The sequence below is a fragment of the Cupressus sempervirens genome, chromosome 11 (assembly GCF_028749045.1).
Source record: "Cupressus sempervirens isolate cs-2001-9-10 chromosome 11, ASM2874904v1, whole genome shotgun sequence".
In the NCBI taxonomy this organism is placed as follows: domain Eukaryota; kingdom Viridiplantae; phylum Streptophyta; class Pinopsida; order Cupressales; family Cupressaceae; genus Cupressus; species Cupressus sempervirens.
Window position 1 is genome coordinate 656,794,313 of NC_143128.1, and position 7,500 is coordinate 656,801,812.

Here is a 7,500-nt window from a genome sequence, read left to right on the forward strand (position 1 = left end):
GATAACATCACTATCAAATAATTATCTTTTATAATGTTGATTATTCATGCAACATATCTTCAGAGAAATTGGAAGATTTAAAGAACTGTATAATCCATAAACTTGATTGTAGAATTATCAAATTGTTTCATAAAACATAACAGAGAAAGAATTATCGTGACCAATACCACTGATGTCACTAGACCTGTATATTATTGTTAATTGTGCTAAAGGTTGTGAAAACCTATGATCATTCCCTCCTTCAATTCAATCATTCCAGTGACATAATAACATTTTTGTGTTTTTCCTTTGAAACTTCTTTTGCTTTTTGATCTTATACCTGACACATATGCATTGTATTTCACAAATACTCTTTAGAATTTTGATCTTCTATATTTTACACACAACACTGTGTAACAAGTTCACTCGAAAATCTACATTCATGTACCTACAATTTTTAATCTTTTTGAACACTGAATTGATATTTCTCAAAGTTTCATCTCACATATTGAATATCATAAAAATGAAAATTTATATCATATAAGACACATGCATCACCTTCAAATTTGATTTGAAATTTATAATATTAGTTGTCTATTTTGAACTGCATGTAGTTATAACTGCTCTAGCTTCTCCAAACAATAAGTTCATAAGGATTAAATTTGAAAGGTAAAGCTTTTTCTTCTATGTATATAAATTCTTGTGTATTTGGACTTCTGTTATTTTGTTAATTACTATGTAATTTATCTTACATGTAATTACCTCATTGAATATTTCACATTTTTTATCATTGGATTTATAGAATATAATCTCACATGGAAAATATTTGAAAGGTAAAGCTTGTGTTTTTTTCTCTATATATATTCTTGTATGTTTCATAATCTTGATAATTATTGTGGTGTTTCATATTTTTAGGTCGCTAAAATGTAGCAACTGACAAAAAAATTGATGGGAGTAGCTCTGAGGAAGATGAGAGCTCAGAAGAAAGCGACAAGGAGCCAAAGGCCAAGAAATACATTAAGGTAAAAGAACATGGCTTCCTTGACCTATGATCATTAAAATCTATGTTAATTTCTAAAGAGATTCTTCATATTATGAAAAAGGTTAGAATTTAAAACCTATGTTTACTTTCCTGTAAATTTTATTGAATTATGTCATAAATTTCATCAAAATTAGAGTGAGTTGTTTGAGTGCTCCAATATGTTTTATCTTATGCATTTCTAGAATAAAACATTCCTTAGTTATTCCTTTTGATTTGGCTTAGATATAATTTTGATCATGTTGCTTATCAGTGGTTGCAATGGTTGTATGTGAGATATGTATTTTCATGTTTGAGATATATTGTTGGATATAGTTGTATTTTTTTCCATTCTTGAAACTTGCCAAAGTAAAATGCTTTTCCCATTTTTTATGGTTATTTTTGTTTGACCGTTGCATGATTAATCAATAATGATCTTTCCTTTATTGTATTTTCATAGTAAGTGTTGGGAACAATTATGAAGTTAGAAATATGATTGCATTGGCCTTGAGTAAAGTTGGTAGGAAGGGTATAGTAACCCTTGAAGAAGGAAAAAGTGTAGAAAATAGTTTATACATTGTAGAGGGAATGCAATTGACCATGGCTATATTTCCCCATATTTTGTGATAGACAGTGAGAAGATGACAACAGAGTATGAGAATTGTTAGGTAACTAATATATGGATTGAAATCATTTTTTCCATTTTTAGCCTATTTTGAAAGTGATCACTTATCATTTAGCTATTGTAAGAGAGTGGTTGGACATGTATTAGGAATTAGGCAACTTTACATAGAAATATATTTATTTTTCTTTACAACCTACAACTCTTGTTGGTTGATAAGAAAATAACAAATGCAAGATATGAATTGCATATTGGAAGATACAATTCATGGTGGTTATCCTATCTTAATAATTTCTAAAGACTTTAAGAAGGAAGCCCTGGCTACCCTTGTCATCAACAGGCTTTGAGGTGCACTAAAGATTGCTACTTTAAAAGCTCCTAGATTTGGAGAAAGGAAAAGTCAATATTTGGATGACATTTTTGTGTTGACTGAAGGCATTATTTAGTAGTATGATTATCAAGTGAACCCTAAATTTTTGTCTCTTCATCATTTATGATGGAAATTTTCTATCCAATGTTAATTATGTTGATCAATTTGTCATAGGCCATAATGAAGTAGCCTTTTTAATATTTTGTAGATGAGTTTAAATTGAGTGAAAAAAGTAAGTTGTCAACTTAGGAGTATGTCATTTTAGAGTTCATTCTCCTAATATGTTATTCAATAATATAGACAACTATAAACATCTAAATAATGTATTTTAATGCAGGAACTGTCATTAGAGATGAAGTGGGGCTGACCCTTGACACTATTGGGAACTGGGAACTACTACCAAGATAGTGCTAGCAAAAGATTCAACAAAAATAGTTAGTGATAGAATGACTCAAGAGGCTATTGAGAGAAGAGTTAATCAAATTAGGAGAATGATTGAGGTATGCCTTCTTGTATGTGTGTGTGTGTTCTTTGGGCCTTAGCATGGACTATCAGTCTTATGTTTTGTAATTAGAGTACTTTAGTTTTATTCTTTATATTATTTCTCCTTTGTCTGCATGTAGTATCTCATCATGGTTAATACTTTGTCTTTTTTTGAGCATATCAATATATTGGTGAAGAATAACTCATTAGAGAATTATGCTATTGTCAACCTAGCTTGTAGAATGTATTTGACAATTGAATATTTTCTTTATTTCTAGGTTTCTAAACAAGATTATGAGAAAGAAAAAATGAATAAAAGGATGGCTAAACTATCTGGGGGAGTTGCAGTTGTACAAGTGAAGTTATTGAAATGTGTCTAGTCTTCTATATGTTTCACTATTAAAAACTTCTCTGAGTAATAGATAAATTTTGTCAATACATATCATTCATTAAGATAGGCTTTATTGTGCCTATATCATTATGATAATAAATAAGCATGAGCCAAGTTATGTGATGGATGATAAGAAGTATGATTGGTAGGTAGGAGCACAAACAAAGATATAGTTGAAGGAAAAGAAGTTATGAGTGGAGGATGCTTTGAATGCTACAAAGGTATGGAAGTCTTCTCTATAAATAACTTTTTCATTTGATACAAATGCGTAAAACTCCCATGCCAATTCCTATGCTAGCAAAAATTAACTATTAAGCCATTTGTGTATGGAATGAAAAAGTCTTTTGTCTACTATTCTCCAATGGTCTAAAGAGGACTAATTCTTTTTTCTACTATCCTTTGATCCTCCCTCATAGAAAGAAAAATTAATTGAAGTTATATTATTTTTATTGGAGAAATTCACTAATAAATTTCTATAAACAGGCAACTGTTGAAGAGGGCATTATCGTTGGCAGAGGGTGTGCTCTTTTGAGGCTTACTTCAAAGGTTAATTCTATTAGAGATACACTTGAAAATGAGGAACAAAAGGTAGCTTAATTTTGTGTTTGCTACAAAAGTAAGTATAGTTGGCAAGGAAGTGGCTGTATAATCCTTAATGGATATGTAGATAATGCTTTGTCATATAAGACTTAGCTTTGCAATGTGTTTATAACATCTGGCTCTAGAATTTTTTGGTTCATTGGTGTTTGCTAATTGGTGCAAGTATTATTAAATGGCCTAAGAGCTTCTCGGTGAAACTAATTGCAAAGAATGCAGGAGTAAATGGAAGTGTTGTGGTTGAAAAAGTTATTACAACTCCTAAGAAATTGTTGAATATAATCAAGTATATTTAAACTCAATTATTTCATAACTATTAATATGATCTCATTGATTTAAGATCTTTTTCCTAGGTATGTCCTATTCAATTTCATTGGACATCAGCTTAAATGTAGACAACTCTTTCTAGTCCTTATGAAGCCTATTGAATTTAAGTAAATTGACATTGTGCCTAGGTGTACAATCTTATTCAATTTAACTTGATGGCATACTAGATGCAAATAGCTCTTTCTAGTCTTCATGGTAGTAAAATGATAGCCCTATCTTTGTCTTTTATAGGTCCTTTCCAATGATAATCCAAATTAAGGATACAATACTACTACAGGTGGTTATGAAGATTTAATGGCTGTAGGAATTATTGATCCAACTAAGGTAAGATGGTATATTCATTTGATGTAATTTATTTTTATTTTTTCAATTTCCTAATCAGTGAAGTGAATACAAATTAGTGGCATTTAAGTTCTTGAAAATATGGTTTATCAAGATGTTCACTGACTGTGCATTTGTATAGTGCCCTTGTTATAAAGAAAGAAGGAAAATGCAAGCCTAAGTTGGATGTGATGCCAATTGTCTTAGGCCCTCTACCCTTTATCAATAATGATGTGTATTTTACATAGGTAGGGATTATAATATATCATATTTAAATTGAATGAATACCAATATCTACCATAATATGATAGGCAACTAGTTGCTTGCAAATCATTAAGAAGCTCAACAAGATAAATTAGTCACTGCAATAAGAAAAACATAGATACTGCAATGTCATTTTGGTTAAAAATAAGGTTATTTACCATGTATGTTAGTTTACAAGTCTATAAAGAATGCACTATCTTGGTGGTTTTTATTTTCTTTGAAATATCCCTTATCAAAAGTTAACCCAAACTTAACACAAATTGACAGAATTAATAGGAAAATCAAATAGTGTCCAATATGTCTTCCCAATTTTTTTTAACAAGATGATAATCCAATGGTAATAACATAAAAATAGTTCTACTCTAACATCTACTTCAGTTTCAGGAATCTATGCATGACATGAATATTCAGTAGTATTTTGAAATCAATACTTCTATGTCTCATTATTAAGACGTTAGCAAAAAAAATCTCAATTCCATTTGAGCATCAGAACCCCTAACTCTATTGTTTGGAATATTAAAGATTCCTAAGAAACATACTTGCATGTACAATTGTGTTATGAAATGAACTTCAGGAAATGAACTTTTTATAATTGAACATGCATAACCATATCTGATTCCTAAAATCTTAATCTCTTCCAAGTTATATGCAAGTTCCCCAGCTTCATACTCTAGAGCAAGTGTCAGATAGGACTGGTAGTAGGAGGAAATGACATATAATCCATTATATTTTAATTTTTACCCTCTTTCTTGGGTCATATATTATATATTCATGGGTCAATTAGTTTGACTCAAAAAATGTATAGTTTAATCCTGATAGCAATATCACAATTTGACTTGCTATGGAAAATATTAGGCTTATCTATTAATGAGCTCAAGGGGATTTCTAATGAATGGTTCATAATGAACAACACTTGTTGTAGGTTTTTTAAATGAGATTGCAAGTAGAGTGGTTTAAACCATGGAGGAAACTCCATAGTTAAGCTTGCTTGAGCTGGAGTAGTACTTGAATGGGTGAGCCTTTGAGGAAGTCATGGCGCTTCACATTTGTGAGCACTACCTAGATGCAATGAGTGCTAAGTGTTCCATTCATTCTCATGAGAAATGAGTTTGTGTGAACTACTATGCATGAGTCATGGTTCAATGAGTTTGACTCAAAAACTACATTGTTGAATCTTGATAGCAATATTAGAATTTGACTTGATGTGGAAAATATCTCGTACTTACCAATGATTTATGTGTCATAAGTTTTAACATATTAATTCAATAATAAATACACCTTTCAAAGTTCAGAGTTCAGAAAATTCTACTTTTCAATATTTTGTGGTTTGGCCTGATATAAGACAATTGTTGAAAATAGTAAGGTTTTTATATTTCCAATTATTTATTATAAAACCACTTCCCAATTGAGGATTGGCTTGTCATTTTGATGGTGCCCTTATCACTGATTTTAATTTGAAAATTGAGGATTGACTTGTCATTTTGATGGTGCCCTTATCATTGATTTTAATTTGAAAAGTCATTTTTGAGATTACCGTTCTTAAGTCTGGAAGTTTTGCTTGAATGATAATTATGCCTTAAGTGTGTAGAACTATCTCTATTTTGCAACTAGTGATTTTGTTTAGATATGGAGCAATAATTGCATATGGTTATTGTTTTTAGTTTTAGTGGTTTATCATAAACCAAGTATTAGTTAAAGCTTGGCTTGTTATTACTATAATTATTTTGTTGTTAATTGGTTCGAATAGTCACGTTTGAGTTTTTGTTATTAGATTTTTTTGTGGATGCTAGAAAAGAGAACTGATGGAAAGAAAACGATGTCATATAGGAGAATTTTTTTTGCTTGAAATGATTTAACTTGTCACTAGTACAAATGTTAATATTTAGTGTTTAGATCCATATAAAAACCACCACCTTTAGTTTTTTTAAGATGGTCTGTTTTAAAAATCTAATCCTTGTATTTAAATTCAAAAACTAGTTGTAGTGGCTGAAATATTTTCCTTTTTCATGTCATCAAACAAGTTTGTATTCCTACTTGAAATGATATATTTGCTTCCCTTGTAGTATTGATCATGTGGAGCTTTTTTTATAGCATCTGCACAAGGCATCAAAGAAGCAGTTTCAACATATCTGGATTATAGCCTCACCTTGGATGATTTTCTTACAGGAGTAAGCTTCGCTTCAGCTAGTTCTAGCTATGATAATTTTACTGTAGAGAGTAGGGTAGGCATGAATAAGTCTTTTTAAATTATTTCCATTTAAGCATTAAAATGGTTACATTACCAGTGCATGTAATGTGGGTAATTTGTTGTTTCGACTGAGAGCTTTTATATTTTGTGGGGGTTGTGCAGAATGTGATAGCATTGTGGAAGCAAGTGTAGTATTTCAGGGAATATACATCTCGAATAATAGCCATTTTTGGGGAACAACATACTTTGAGTATTGTACAAAATGTGTTTTACTACTTGGCTATAGGGAATGCTGATTGGGGTGTTAGTTATTTCTTCAATATAGGAAATGTTAACAGTAACCATGCTAGGATCTATACAATGCTGGAGCCATAAAGCTCATAGTAGCAAGGCTATCCATCTTGGGATGTTCACCTTCAGAGAGAACATTTCTTATTGTGGCAAGGAAGCCATGCAATGTAAGAATAAATGATGCATCACCCTACTTCAACAGAAATTGGGCACCTGCTCTCTCCAACTTGGAGAGGTCACTGCCAGGATCAACTATTATTTACTCAGACATCTATGACATTGTAGTGGATGTCATTGCTTACCCCTTCAAATATGGTAAGTTTGAATGACACTATAATTTGATTTTTAAATTCAATTGTGTAAATATTTTTAGCATCATTATTTTGGATCAAATGAATTTTTGGTTTAGTATCAATGTTTTGGATCAAATGAATGTGTGGTTTAACATCAATGTTTTGCATCAAATGAATTTGTGGTAAGCATAATCTTGTAGCTACATCAACATTAATCTATTTGAAAAATAAAATTTTTTTTTTCAATTTGATTGTGTATGGTATTTTTAGGATCAATGTTTCAGATCACACTACAAGATCCATCATCAGGAGACAAGAATGTAAGAGTGAAGTGTAATAGATGATTTGGTGTAGGA

The 7,500-nt window shown here is 30.8% G+C and overlaps 2 pseudogenes; both read left to right on the forward strand.

Moving 5' to 3' along the window:
• Positions 1-1,858: 1,858 nt before the first annotated feature.
• LOC149531489 (ruBisCO large subunit-binding protein subunit beta, chloroplastic-like) lies at positions 1,859-4,250 on the forward strand (annotated as a pseudogene).
• Positions 4,251-5,404: 1,154 nt separating this feature from the next.
• Positions 5,405-7,180, forward strand: LOC149531490 (GDSL esterase/lipase At2g42990-like; annotated as a pseudogene).
• Positions 7,181-7,500: the final 320 nt, after the last annotated feature.